Source organism: Dermacentor andersoni, chromosome 11 (genome assembly GCF_023375885.2).
Source record: "Dermacentor andersoni chromosome 11, qqDerAnde1_hic_scaffold, whole genome shotgun sequence".
NCBI lineage: Eukaryota > Metazoa > Arthropoda > Arachnida > Ixodida > Ixodidae > Dermacentor > Dermacentor andersoni.
Genome location: NC_092824.1, coordinates 116,773,169 through 116,786,689, shown reverse-complemented (window position 1 = coordinate 116,786,689; position 13,521 = coordinate 116,773,169). Strand labels below are relative to the sequence as shown.

General features: G+C 47.3%; 1 protein-coding gene across 1 annotated transcript in view; it reads left to right on the top strand.

Annotated features, from left to right (window-relative positions):
* The first annotated feature begins 800 nt into the window (after positions 1 to 800).
* Positions 801 to 13,521, top strand: part of LOC126539636 (osmotic avoidance abnormal protein 3-like) — a 50,723-nt gene continuing 38,002 nt past the window's right edge. The window contains exon 1 of the mRNA XM_055075330.1: positions 801 to 1,277. The gene's annotated coding sequence lies outside the window, so the exon portion shown is untranslated. The remainder of the gene's footprint in view (positions 1,278 to 13,521) is intronic.

The following is a 13,521-nucleotide window of genomic DNA, read 5'->3' as shown; positions in this document are numbered from 1 at the left end:
CACACACACACACACACACACACACACACACACACACACGCACGCACGCGCACACACACACACACACACACACACACACACACGAAATAATTACACATAGTACGAAGCGGTGGCTTTCCTGTACAGCATCGAATATTACGAGTGACATGTGGCTCGCGAAGCTTTGGCACGCAGAAATGAAATTTTCCACAACCTTTACATCTAAGCAAATCAATAGCCGCAGTGAAATGCGACATCCGACAGTGCCAGCGCGTTTTCATTGAAAGCGAACGAGTGCATTCACATCCAAGACAAGTGCTGCCGTTGACACGCTCGTAAAGACTAACCTAGTCGCGCGTGATAAATGTACGAACCAGGTACATATACCTCCGGCCGTTTCATAAAGATATGCCGTCTATCAATTCAAAAGCTCGCACCTTCCGCCTACTAAAAACTCCACGAACATCAACAGCCCGCGCTCGGGATGGCCTGCCCCTCGATGTGGACACGATACACGGGCAACATGGCGTCCTCCCTCCCCAAGGCAGACGCAGAAATGGCTACGAGACAGACCAGCTCGAAACAATCATATAATTTCTTCCTTTTGTATAGACTAAACTCGCGGCAGTTAAGCGCGGAACGGCTCCCGATGACACCGGAAGGAACACTGCGAACAGCGACAAAACAGTATTTAATCGGCCGAAGAACACAAAGCAAGCTTATCGAAATATTCACCGTATACACGACCGCAGAATAACGTCACAGAACACCCATAACGAAGCCATTTATATAGGGAATCCCTGGTTGAGGTGTTAGCCGTGTTAGCGCCACTGCGGACCCAACGGTGCTGGCAAGCCCCGGCCCCGTCGCCACGTCCCTGTGACCAGGGAGCGCGCTGCGTACGGCCATTGGCCCGGCCGCTTGGCTGCTTCGAGTGCCGTGCGCACATGCGTACTCTAATTGGTTGAATTGCGTCACTAGGTGCGAGTGATTCCCCAGCAGACGATATACAGTTAGGATAGGTAGGGATAATCGAGCAGTCCGTGGAGCACCATTGATGCAGAGGGGTGTGTGCTCGGGCGCATCGACAGTTTCGCGCTTCCCGCCAAGCTGATTTTTGGCGGGAAGAGCGAGAAATGGCGGGCTCCGTCTTCTTGGCACGACGTTTGTTTTCGGTAACGCGTGAGGGGCTCTATACCTGCGTTCCTCGGCGGATGGCGCATTGGTGTGTCACAGTTTCCCGCGCTCCTTCTGGACAATGCGAAAGCCCAGTGGTGGTCTGCAGAGCAGATAAAATGGTGAGTCTGCTGACGAAAAACCGTTGCTCTGTTGGCGGTCGCCGTTCGTGCGCGCGTTTGTCACTCGGAAATGATTTCTAGTGCGGTTATCTTGTTTGGCGGGGACATCGATAGGGGCAAACAGCAGAAAAGCCTGATCTTCTAATGATTTGCACGGAGCGCTCGGCCGGCAGCACTCGGGGGCTCAAACAAGAAGGCAGAATTTAAATGAGCTGACTGAATTTTTTCGGCTTTGTTGCGAAAGGAGGGTTTGTTGTGAGAGTTGGCAACGGAAGCTTTTAGAGCTAGCTTGCTCTTCGGGAGGCAGCCGCTGTTCGTGTGTCCTCTTTCGCTTGTATTTATTTATTTATTGAGCAACATGCTCGGTAGTTTGGTATGAGGAGTGCTATAAGTGTTCGTCTTTCAGTCTGCTCACAGGCAAGCACAACAGTATTACAATGTTTTTAGTAGTTGCGTTCCTTTCTTTTTATTTTTTATTTTTTACATCGTATATAGGTGACGGAAGTACGTTGCCTGTTGGAGGCGTAAACGTTGGTTTGGGATTTTTACGAGCTCCGCTTTCCCCTAAGTGGGCTAATTGCTAGCAAGTGAAAGCAAGTAAAACCTGCAGAAAACGTGTGCGATGTCGCTTTTTGCTAATAGCGTACTTACTTGCATAAACATGTCGCGTAAAGTTTATTTTGCAGCATTTATGTTTCGCAGTATTTAACTCAAGCATATACGTCATAATCGGTCAATGTATCGGCATACCTGCTAACTTTTAAGAATGTCGTTAAATGCGCCATGTTTACAGCTTGTTTATGATTGTAGTAACTGCACCTATATTTATATTCTTTATTCGCGTCCAGTATAGGCCAAAGCTGATTTAAATAATAGATACGTAGTTGCCGACCGATTTTTCAGCTGCATGCATGGATATTTTCTTTATAAATTGTGACTACTTTCGTTTCCATGTGGCGCGGATAATTCGAGCTACGAATTTAGAGACAGTAGAGTGCCTGTTTGCAGCATTCCTACTGGACATTCTATGCATTAATTAAATTGACAATCAACTTCTTGAGCAATGAAATAATTGTGGTTATTTCCCCACAAATTTTGGTCTTTTTTTTCCTTTTGAGTGTAGTATATTTAGTATCTTAAGGTTGTCGGGTCTGTGCTCGCGGTAAGCAGACTTTAGTTTATAAACTACGACAAAACGAGAAGTTTGGTTATCAAATAGCCTGCCTGCCCATAGATCGTAACTGAAAACAAAGCTCTTAACGCGAAATCGCCGAAAATAGAGAAAAAACTTAGCCAAGGGAGCTTTATTCGTGGTTGGAGATGCATATAAGCGCCGATTCTCGGTGCTAGTATTACATAAATATTACTGGCTTTCAGCGTTCATTTGTGCCAGGTCCTCTGAAGTGCCGTTTGATTGATTTTCCCTATACTTAAGTATGCTGGCAACGAACAATTGCGTGAGAGGTTTATGTTCATTTTCAGTGACGCAAGTTAAAGCGTCGAATTTACCCGAGAGCTTCAAGCTTCACCGATACCTCTGTGGAAAGCTATTTCGGTGGTACGAACTTGAGTTCAAAACGTCTACTGCTTGGAATGTGGTTCTGAAGATTTTCTGACATAGACAGAATTTCTGACAGAAATAGATTTTCTGACACTTCACGCGCTTACACGAGTTGTTCGATGACCCCCTATCATATAGAGTTCGCGTGTTTTCAAACGCGTCACGAAATCGCGTTGGGGGATTGTTGCTTCGCTTGTAGTGGTGCGGGTTGTGTTTACCATTTGACTTCCTTAAGTACTGACGCCATACGGCACGAAATATGAGAGAGAGAGAGAGAGAGAGAGAGAGAGAGAGAAAGAGGTATGGAGTAAGAGAAATTTGCAGTTTGCTACGTTTGTCCCATATGACCAACGTCCTAACCTTTAAGGCTGTAAAAAATCTCGCGGTACGCAAGAGTGAGCTGAAACTGCACCTGCGATATGAGAGAAGACCACGTACTTTATAGAGGTGCAGGAACACCGGAAAGCCCAAAATACTTGCGACGCCTGAATGGAGAATCTAACCATTGATCTGACGCGTGACTCAGTGGTCACCCGTTGGCCGTTGACCAGCGAGTGACCATCGGCACAGCCACTTTAGTCCCCTAATGGTACTGCCTACTGGTTCGACTCCCACACCGGCGTGCTGTCTGTCAGTTTAGTTTTTTTTAAATGCGAAGCATTTCTTGAACATGCAAATTTCTCTTACTCCGTACCCCCCCCCCCTCTCTCTCTCTCTCTCTCTCTCTCTCTCTCTCTCTCTCTCTCTCTCTCTCATTTCGTGCCGTATGGCGTCAGGACTTAACGAAGTCAAATGGTAAACACAACCGAAAGCTGTGGGTTTTACGAAAGCTATGGGTTTTACGAAGAAAGCTAAAAACTGCCCCTGCACACATAAAAAAAAATGCCTTACGAAACTTGTGTGCTGTCTTTACTTGAATATGCTTCAGTACTGTGGGACCCATACACGAAAAAAGATATAATGATCCTTGAAAAAGTCAATAGGAAAGCGGTTAGGTTTATATACGGAAAATACAAAAGGGAAGACTCTCCTTCGCAGTTAATGATCTCAAATAACATTCATACACTAGAAACCCGCAGAAAGATTATTAGATTAATATTCTTGTTTAATAGTTTAACAGAAAAAAATAAGCTCAAGCTTCCAGAGTGCATTAAGCGTTCTCTGGTGAGAAGGATTCGGAGCGTTCATGAGCATTCACTTGCTCCCCTTTTCGCTAAAACTAAGTTTTAAATACGCTTTTTTCCCTAAAACAGTGCAAGATTGGAATTCGTTACCGGCATCTGTTTCTTCCTCACAACATTTTTCTGATGCGTTACATCGTCTACTTACCTGATATGTATGTTTCGTATCCGTGTGCTGCTAATATTGTACAATTTTATTCTTTTGGTTTATTCTTTTGATATCCGTGTGCTGCTAATATTGTATAGATTGTATTCTCTTGGTTATGTAACAATGTCAATTCATTCCTGTTTGGGCCAAGCAATGGCCTGCAGTTTTCTGAAATAAGTAATTAACTAAATAAATTTACCACTTTGACAGTATCTAGCCTCCTACGTCTTGGTGCTCTCATGGTCGTTTCGTTAATTTGGTATGTACCAAAATTGACATTGTATGACAAGAGTGTATGACAAACATAAATAATAGTTCAAGACATGCGTGTCATGTAGGTCATGAAATAGCCGCCTATGTCTTGGTATCTACCAAAGTTGGCATAGTATGACAAGAGTATATGATGAACGTAAATGATCGATTATGACACGAATATGATGACGTGTGTCATGTAGGCCATGAAACAGCTGCCTACATCTTGGTGCTCTCATCGTCGTTTCGTTAATTTGGCAAGTACCAAAATTGGCATAGTACAAGAGTGTATGACGAACATAAGTGATAGGCCATGACATGAATGTCACGTCATGCGTGTCATGTAAGTCATGAAACAGCCGCCTGTCTTGGTATGTACCAAAATTGGCATAGTATGACAAGTGTGTATGGTGAACATAAATGATAGGTCATGACATGAATGTTATGACATGCACGTCATATAGCTCATGAAATGGCCGCCTACGTCTTGGGTGCTCTCGTGATCGTTTCGTTAACTTAGTAGGCTCCCTGCACACTGCTTCGCTTAACATCGATTCCTACAGGGCGTGGTATCTGCCGACTTTTTCTCTTACCACATGAAGTATGCTTTAGCGGAATGTCCACTTCATCTGTGTGCGCAATCTGAAAGCATGTTGCACATTCATGCAGACATGTTTTAGACACATTTTTCGAAGGATAATACTTTATTTACAATACAGAAAGTGCGCAGCATAGTTTCATTTTAGGTTCTTAACGCAGCATGAGAACTTATATACCAAGCTCTGACAGTACAAAAGCACATAGTGTTATGATTGGGGGTTCAATCCCATCGCTCGTGATCCGTTGTCAAGATTGGAGTCGGGCATGAATTAGAAGGTAGCTGGCCCATGCCGTTGTCCTACTTATCCACGCCGAGGACGTTGATGAAGGGAAGGACTGCTTCTCATCGAGAACGAGGAATATGGGTTTATTTACAGTATTTATATCAGTCTAACATGACTGCTTGAGAAGGTACATCAGTCCAACATGACTGCTTGAGAGAGAGTGTCCTGAGCAGCCGCACAACAGCGGTTTTTAAACACTCAGTCCTCCCCCGATACCCAGGTGACGGAAACGGCCGTCCAAGCACTGTAGGCGAGTTGACCAGGCACCGTAGGGGAGACGACCGAGCACCGTAGGGGCATTTGTTCCCCGAACTGCAGCGCTCCCGCCGGCCGCCTATTGTCTGGCGTCTTGGTCGGCGCGTGGGAAGGGGTGTCAGTAGACGTTCCCGCGGCTCAGTAACAATAGTTGGTCCGCCGAGCCCGTTTAGTTACAATGGCGACTTCGTCAAACTCGACTCCAGCGACGGAGAGTCGACTTAGTCACGCCGTGGGTAGAATGTGCGGCGACGCTCCCGGAATGTTGCCTCCACAGTCGCAACTGGTTGGCAATACTTGCACTGCAGCTGGCCGTTATAAACAGCGCCTCCATGGCCCAGAAAATATCGACTGTCTACCGCTGACAACCGCTGGGCAGGATGAGAACGGCTGGTCGCCAGGGGGTGATGCCTTGGCTCGCAGCGACCACTTGTCTAATGTCACCGCCCCAAAACATCCAACAAGGACAGGCAACTGCAAAATGAACCCCACAACACGGCTCTGCGCCGAGATGACGTACCTTGGCTCTCACTTTACACCCGCTAGGCTTCAAAAAAAAAAAAAAAAAGTGCCGTAAACTTCTGATGCTGCGAGATAGGGATCCGAGGTCTTTTATGTGACTGCCCTCATTCTGGTGTGGCTAGAAAACCAATCTCGACTGTTGCTTAAGTGCACCTTGGGGGAGAGAATTATTGTCCAGACTGTGCTCAACACCCTTGCGTTGCCCTGCTATACTTGACGTGCGGGCTGTTGCCGTTGTACGCTGCATCACATTGATGTGCACACATTCTTTTGCCTTTTGTTTTAAATATTGTCTCCTGTTTCTTTTCATCCCACCCTTTCCCTCACACAGAGTAAGTCGCTTGTATTTACACTGGCTAACCTGCCTGTATTCCTATCTTTTTTTCATCCTTCCTCCGAAATCACGTGTCAGCATTATAAAACTGATCTGATATGAAAGGCGCGAAGAAGACCACGCATAGTCTAGTCAAGCTAGCCTAGTCAATCTAGTCAAATGCAACGTGGCTAACATGTGCCTGCTGAACGTTTTCAAGAAGTCTTGTCCGCATCGATCTGAGTCGAGTTTCCTTAAACAGACTGAACGACTAATAGAGACGGGCTACCCACAACTTGTGCTAGTTTTCCAAACAGAAAAAATTCTTAAATCACGAACCCGCCAACTGGCCCAGGAGCCACCTCACGAAAAGGAAAAGGAAAAAGTGCAAGTCGTCATACGGTACACTCCGCGTGTCGCATAATTTGAAGAAGGCTGCCAAGCGAGCTAACGTAAAGCTGGCGCTATCTGCCCCGTGCAAGCTTTCAAATATCTGCAGAATAACCCACCCGCTTTTCACAAGGCACCGGCCTGTGTCACAAATCGCGAAAATAACTGCGGCGATCCTGAGGCAGGAGTCGTTTACAAAATTTTTGTCATGTGATAGAAAGTTTGTGGGCCGAACCGAGAAATGCCTGAATGATAGGCCGAGGCAACATCAATAACAATGTCAGAAGTGGGAGAGAGGGCCACCTGGAAAATCACTGTAGAGATTGCAAATGTAAGCCAAATTTTCACGCCTGCTAGAAGCCGTAACAAATGGGTTAGATTAGTAATTGACGCCAAAAGGATCATTGAGGCAGTTGATGGGTGCGTGAATGTTGCATCAATCTTGTTATCGCAATAAAAACTGCTTTACCTAAATGCAAATGTGCACAGACGAATTGTGATAGTGCTCGTTGTAGAAAATAGCGTTTTCTTCTTGATTGAACATTGCAGGAAGTAAATAAGGTGCTCTGTGTGTGCTTCTCTTTTTGTACATTGTCTTCACGCCTTTCACATCAGATCACATGTGCCTAACTCATAAGAGATTGTAAATGACATGCGAATGTGTCCGACCTTTCCAGTTACAGCACTGCATTTGAAATTTCACTGGCATTATTAGCACTTCCCTACCTAATCCATCCCTACCTAATCTGAATATAATGAGCGGATACGTAGAGTAAACAAACTGTTCAAGCCATGACAGTAGACGAGCCCATACAATGTTCTGAGCGAGCATCTAAAGCGAGCAAAATATGCTCAATTGCGTTCTCCCCATTCTGCACAAGCACATTTCACATATACTTGTTCTCTTTGAAATCAACTCAATGTGCTTGGGCTTATGGTTTATTTCAGTCATATTTCTTCACACTTGCAGGTAATAACTAATTGGCCCGCATTGTACCATATTGTCAGCTGGCACTCAGGGCACTCATTTATGTCCCTTACACTTATTTGCATTCAGCTGCACTTGCGTTGATTTACATTCGCCTAAACTAACTCACTGACATCCCACTCTTGTGAAATCAGCAGAAGTGAGCGCAGAAATGAGTGAGAGGGCTCTTGAATGTGTGTCTAACTGTAATGATAGCACGGCGCATGCAAGTGCTTCAATGCCAGCCACATGCGAGCAATATTGCAAACACTTGTCTCTTTCTGTGGTCCACCCCACTTTTGTGCTGGCAAAATATCAGCTTTGTCTTAGTGTGCTTCATCATAAGCATATGATCTTTACGCACTGCAATGAACAGCCATTCTGAGCCTGATTTTCACTTACCGGTGCTGTGGAGAGCCGGGTGTTCTTTCTTTGGTGGCGTTGTTATTAGTGTTGACCTCTCCCGCTTTAATCCTGTAAAAAAAAATTCAATTAGGTGAGAATAAAAAGAAATTGCAGAAATTTGATAATTTGAGAAACAAAAGCTCATAAGAGGGCTATTTTGGGGATAATAAGTATCTCATAGGCGGAAGTCAACACTACATATCAATCACTACACATGAGCAATATGTGCGACTTGTTGATATTGTAACGTGGCGAAGAGGAGTAGATAGAGGAAGAGTACGACGACGAGCTGAGTGGCAGACAAGGCAACATTTCGGTGGCGACATCGTGGCGGCCTCTCATCCATCCCGGTCATGGAGGGAGGGAAAGAGATAAGTAGAAGGCAGGGAGGTTAACCAGAATAACGTCCGGTTGGCTACCCTACACCGGGGGAATGGGAAAGGGGAAACAAAGATAACAGGGAGAGAGAGAGGAGGGAAGGAAAGAAGGAAATTGCGGTGAATTCGCTGACTTGTGTGGTCCAACAGCAATTGCATTAAAAGTCAGATGGTCGCACAAGCCCGTCGTCCTTAAGAAGCACAAAAGCGCCTTCACCGCTTTATGGGCCGACGGGCGATGGGAGTGGTGTTCCAGCAGCACCTGCACAGAAAGCAGTCGATTGTCCAGTTTTTGGAAAGCTTTGGCAAGTTCTTGTCTCTCTGGGGCATATCTTGGACAGTGGCACAGCAGGTGGTCGATGTTTTCTTCGGTGCCACAGACCTCGCATGCTGCACTGTCAGTCATTCCAATTTATGTAGAGTGTGCCTTTGTGAAGGCAACTCCTAACCAAAGGCGACAGGGAAGCGTAGCTTCACGTCGAGGAAGTCCGATTGGAGGTCGGAGTTGCAGGGAAGGGTTTAGTCGATGCAGTCGTGCAAGTCGTAAGTTTGGCGAGTTCCACTCGGTCAGTGTGAGACTGCATGCCAGGTGTCGAAGCTGCCTTGCGGCGTCTGTCCTCGAAAGCGGAATTGGAACGCTGTGCTCTTCTTGATGTGCTGTGCGAGCAGCGTTATCGGCGGAATCATTGCCACTGATTCCACATTGGCCAGGTACCCATTAAAAAACGACCTCGTGACCTTTTTGTTGAACATGATGGTAAAGTTTCGCGACTTCGTATGTCAATTGGTCATGGCATCCGTGTCGGAGAACTGACTGCGTTCACTGTAATGCCGGTTTTGAATCACCGAACGCAGCCCATTTTTGTAGGTCTTTCAGAATCAATGAATTCCAGTGCTCGGCGCAGAGCTGTTAGTTCTGCCGCTGTTGAGGTCGTGACATGCGATGTCTTGAACCGCAGTGTCATTCCTCGCGTTGGTATAACCACGGCACCAGCAGGACTGCACGACGTAGTCGATCCATAGGTATAGATGTGCACGTGGTTGCTGTACTTCTCATGCAAAAGAAGTAAGCTCAGCTGTTTTAGAGCAGGTGCCGGTATATCTGTCTTCTTCTGTAGACCTGGAATCATATGTACTTGTGGACGGCTCAAACACCATGGAGGAAGCGCTGGTTCGGCCGCAGGTGCGTACCCTGAAGTAAACGACGCACAATGCGCACTGACAATACCACTAAATGTCGAGCAGGGACTTGCAGCAGTGAGGCTCGCCAAGTGGTGGGAAGGGGTCCTAGCATAATGCCTGAGATGCATACGCATTGTCTCAACGGTAATGTGCGTCGTGATTTGGTAATCCTGCGCAAGGGCAATGGTTTCAGCCATTGATGCACTGCGTGGTAAGCCAAGACATATCTTAAGGGCTTGGGCTTGAATACTCTGAATCGTACGCAGGTTAGTCTTGCAAGTGTTGGATATTGCAGGCAGGCTGTATCGCAGGAAACCAACGAACAACGCCATGTACAGCTGTAACATAGCCTGTATAGATACTCCCCAACTTTTTACTGCGAGGAACCTGAACAGGTGACAGATAGCAGTCAGCCGCTTTTTCACGTAATTCACGTGCGGAGTCTCAGATAGGTGTCTGTCAATTACGACTCCCAAGAACCTGTGACTTCTGCTGTATGGTATATGTTGCCCGTTAATAGATACGCCGTAAGCAGACATTCGCTTCCTCGTGAATGCCACCATTGCGCACTTCTCGCATGAAATTTCAAGTACTTGTTCACGAAGGGAGCAAGATGTCATTGTGGCTGCCTTCTGAAGCCGATCGCAAAGCTGAAGTCGTGTCACACCTGATGCCCAAATGCAGATGTCGTCCGCATAGATGGAAAGTCGTACGGTGCCTGGCAGGTTGTCAACTAATCCACAGAGGGTGAGATTGAAAAGAGTTGGGCTAAGCACTCCGCCTTGAGGGACTCCTCGGCTTCGTGATGCTCGGATGTCGGGCCATTTTCTGTGTGCACGTAGAATGGTCTCCTCTGTAAGTAGCTGCACACCCCCATATATATCTTACCAAGTCCGACGGCTTCTCACGTGCTAAGGATGGCTTCATGGGTGACATTATCATAAGCCCCTTTAACGTCTAGAAACAGAGAAGCAGATAGTCGCTTACAGGCCTTTTGGTGTTGCACAAATGTTATCAAGTCAAGCAACGTTGTCTGTTGACGAACGGCCACGTCTGAATCCGGCCATAGCATCTGTGTAGATTTCATAGTACTCTAAGTACCATTCCAGACGTGTTAAAATCATTATTTCCATTGTTTTTCCGACACAGCTGGCAAGAGCGATCGGACGGTATGAGGAAATGTCCAAAGGCGACTTGCCAGCTTTGAGAAGTGGAATAAGGCGAGTTGACTTCCATTCTTGCGGAACCGTACTCGTCTGCCAGGAGTCGTTGTACAGGAGCAAGAGTGCCTTCCGAGCTTGGTCTCCTAGGTTACACAGGGCACGGTATGTAATGCCGTCAGGTCCTGGCGCTGAAGAACGGCTGCACAAAGCCAGCGCAGCTTCTAGTTCTTCCATAGAAAAAGGGCATACCATGCGGGGATCGCGTGAGGACAGTGGGTGGTCGAGCGTTCCCGTACCCGTTCTATCGGAATTTGCTTCGCCAGCAATCTTTCTGCAGAAAGATTCTGCGACATCAATATCTCTACATTGTAGATGGAGTGCCAGAGATTTAAACGGGTGGCGCTGACTAGAGGTTGTGCGAAGGCCACGAACAGTCCTCCATATAAGCGACAAAGGTTTTCGCGGATCCAGGGACTCGCAAAAGGATACCCATTGTCGCGAAGCCAGCTTGTTCATGTGATGCTGTATTTTCTTTTGTGTTCGTCTAGCCAATCTCAAATCATAATTGGACTTCGTGCATCTATATCTTCGCTCTGCGCGACGGCGAATTGCTCGAAGTTTCGCTAGTTCGATGTCGAAATCGGTGCGGGAAGAACTATTCGAAAGCAAATGCGTGGTTGTTTATATGGCATCCTTTATCGCGCCCTGTAGGTTATAGGAGGTGCCGTCACGACAACAGTCTTCCATTATTATTTTGTATTTAGGCCAATCGGTGCACTGGACGGTTCTGGAGAACTTGGAGCTAGTCAAACCTTCGATATTCAAATAGGTTGAGATGTGGTCGCTACCCCGTGTTTTTATAAATCCGAAAACCAGTGCACTCTTCTCGAAAGCGAACGTGAAACGAAGGTAAGGTCCAAGCAGCTACTATACGCTGATCCACGCAGATAAGTAGGGCTTCCATCATTTGACAGGCAAAATTCAAGTTCATAGGCAAAGGACACCAACGTTCTGCCTCTAGAGTTGACTTTGGAGCTTCCCCATGGGGCTCTTGCATTGCCCAGAGGGCGCTGCGAAAAAGGTGCTAAAAAGCGCCCTCCGTCCAAAAATGGGTCGTACCAAGCTCTGTCGTCTGCTTCGGAAAACACCTTTACAATATGGACCCGCCACTTTCGGTTGTGTTTTATCACGGCCTGCAGCGAATATCGGGCGCCGAAGATATTTTTCAGGGGTGGCACGCTGCGTAAAGGCAAGAAATTATGCAGTGCCGAATACGTGTACGCCATTTAAGAATTAAGCGGCGAAGTTTTAGCGCGGTGTCAATCGCAAGTGAAGCGAGTCGCGTACGAAGTGGAACTTCACGTAAGGTTTGCACGCTGCCCGATTCAGGCGCACAAACGCGAGGAAATGCTTGCTATAGATGAATCCACAGCAGCGATAAGCAGACATCATGTGTACGGAACTGCTCGAGCACACGACGGTACGCGCCGCGATGTACGAACTGCTCGAGCGCACGATCGTACGCGCCGCGACGGCAGCGGTCTTTCGACATGCCGCGAAACGGCAGGCCTTCCGCAATCTTTGCTGACTGCATGCCGCCAGACAAGTAGTTATACCTGCACTGTGGTAGCGGCCATCTGTCCCTTTAGCAATTGATAAATAACTGATGCAATACATATGAGCTCGCACGTATACGTGCGAATCGCGCTGCAGCGCGAGCTCGTGCGCTGCTCGCTTGATGTAACTTTTAATGACAGCGCTCGAACATCGATCTGCTGTAATCAATACTACATTGCTGCGCTGCCTCAACATGCTGGCTTGAGGTCAAGTATGAGCACATTTAACTGTCTAACCTGTGCTGCTCGTAGTGGGGTAGTGAATTGTCACCGAATCAGCCCGGCCATTTGTGGTCATTTGCACACACCTGGTCACTTCACCACTTCGCATCGGTCGAATTGTTAATTGTCGCTGTGGCCGGGTCTAGAATCGTGAATTACCAGCCATGCCTGCTGCTATGTCGGTCTGCTGTCGAGACTGTAGGTGCAAAAGACCGAAATTTAGAACGCAGATAATCAAGCAAGCTTCAAGACAGGCGAAACAGTCAGCATGGCGCGAAGTTTCGCTTACTCAGCGCGACGAACTGCAGCTATGCAGCGCGCCCGTAAACTCCACTTCGCGAGGCCTTGAAGGAAAACGGTAGAATCTGATGTTGGGATTCAGGCCTTCTTGTTCATGGCAGCCCACAACGCAGAAGTAATGACGGTGACGCCTTTTCGTGGCTGGGCTAGGTCTCTCCGGACCGATTCCTTCTGCTCCCAGCATTACGTCCCACGGCACACGGAGAGTCCGTTTTCGTTAAACTATAGGCTGCGGCGAGCTCGCAGCGTGGTCGGCATGGTCTGTGAGAAGTGACGAGCCTTTTCGCACTCGCAACAGGGCAGAAAAAAGTGCGAATCGACGCAAAACTGGGCCTAGAAACGTGCTTCGCCACAGCCAGGGCTCAATACGACCCAAGCTGGTACGACCCAGTTGTCGTTTCCCGCGCCGCCACCAGGCGCCGCTACTATACCTCAAACTCCAGCGCAAGACTCCCATAGGTAATGGTGGGCGTTAAAGTCACCAGTGAGCACCCACGGCTGTGGAG